The sequence below is a fragment of the Narcine bancroftii genome, chromosome 10 (assembly GCF_036971445.1).
Source record: "Narcine bancroftii isolate sNarBan1 chromosome 10, sNarBan1.hap1, whole genome shotgun sequence".
In the NCBI taxonomy this organism is placed as follows: Eukaryota; Metazoa; Chordata; class Chondrichthyes; order Torpediniformes; family Narcinidae; genus Narcine; species Narcine bancroftii.
The window spans coordinates 99,434,991-99,436,927 of NC_091478.1; positions in this window are offsets into that span (position 1 = coordinate 99,434,991).

Below are 1,937 nucleotides of genomic sequence, written 5' to 3' on the forward strand. Positions count from 1 at the left end.
GTTTTTTTTCTCTCTGGGAGTAAATGACTTGCCCAGTCTCTCCTGCTAGGCATATCTCCCTGGATACCTGCAAATTATCTCGGCAATGTCCAAACAGATGGGATTAATATTTATTTCTCAAGTTTCCATTAACCCCCTCATCCGTGTTTCTCTCTTTCCCTGCCTCTCTATCTCCTCTCTTGCACCTCTCTAACGCCTTCCCTTCACTCTCCAATCATAGAGCTATCCTTGACCCTCTCCCCCTCTCACTTCTCAGCTTTTTCATAATCTTAACAAGACACATTGGGATACATAGACCATACATTACATCCCAGTACAGGCCTTTCGGCCCACAATGTTGTGCAAACCTATATAAAGCTACTCCACCACAATCGAATACTTCCCTAGCTCACATTCATACTTCTTGATTTTTTAAAATCCCTGTGTCTACTCTAGAGACTTGAATGTCCCTCTTGTACCAGTCTCAGTCACCATCCACCCCTCTATGTAAAAAAAAAACTTAACTCTGACATTTCCCCTAAACTTTCCTCTCCTCACCTTATTCAGATGTCCTACAGTATTTGCTATTGTTGCCTTGGGAAAAAGATGCTGGCTGCCTGCCTATCTACTGTTCACCCAGAAGCAATTGTAATTCTTGTTATCACTTGCAACTTATTGACTTTGGTTTGGTCACATTTGGAGTATTGTGTGCAGTTCTGATCACTGCATTACAGGAAGGATGTGGAGGTTTTGCAGAGGGTAGAGAAAAGGTTTGCCAAGTTGCTGCCTGGATTTGAGAGTGTTAACTATAAAGAGAAGTCAGGTAAACTTGGATTGCTTTCTCTGGAGATTCAGGGGCCTGATGGGAGTATATAAAATTATGACAAGTATAGCTAGAGGAGCTAGTCATAGTTAGTTTTCCACTATGGAAATATCAAACACAAGAGGCATAGATTAAAGGCAAGAGGGGAAAGATTAGACGAGATTTTACGTGGTCAGTTTTTTTTACATGTAGATGCCTGGAAGACTCTACCTGGGAAAGTAGTGGAAGCAGATATAACAGCAGACTTTGAGAGGTATTTAGACAGGCACAGGACAGGCAGGGGATGGAGGGAAATGGATCATATGCAGGAAGATATGGTTTAAGTCTTGGCTTTGTAATTGATAATATTATATATTTAAGCATATACATCGAGTCGTAAAACCCTCAAAGATCACTCAAAAAATGTTGGTCAGCTTTGACGCCAGCTATACTTTTGAGTCCATAAATTCACCATAAAGAACAGATTGACATCGATTTGGCATATAAATCAATGTGGAAGCACCTCCCCACCACCGGCACCACCATTTCCTGACACCTCCCCACCACTGGGCACCACCATAACTGCTCCTACCTGGGACCCTGATGTTCCTGTCACTGCTCCTGCCTGGTAAGCTGAGGTTTTTTTTACTTACTTAATTTACAGCTTTTTTACTTGCGATTGGGATGTTTTTAAAAAAAATTGGGTTGTTCCTGGGAGGCCCAGACAGCCCGAAAAGTGGGGGTCGACTTGTACACCGGATATACCATAAAACCATTAAAATGAGGCTAAAAATGGAGGTTGACCTCTGATCCCACCCCTCCATTCAATTAACTCACCTGACCGTGGGCTTTAGCTCTCTGATTCCCATAACCCTTGATGGTCCAATCATAGATTTAGCCAAGGCTTTGTTCCTTGAACTACTGTACCATTGATCATCAAAAAAACTTTGCAAAAATCCTGTGAATTAAGCATTAGAAAATACTCTCCCTATGTTCATGCTGAATCAACAGTAAATTCCTTACAGTGTTTTTTTTTTCTTTTTAACTCCAGCAGTTGGACGCTAAGTGAAGTGTGACATTAGATTTTATTCCCCCCAAAACGAGCACACTTTCTGTGGATCCATGGTCATTTTAAGGAAATTGGTTTTGGCTGTCA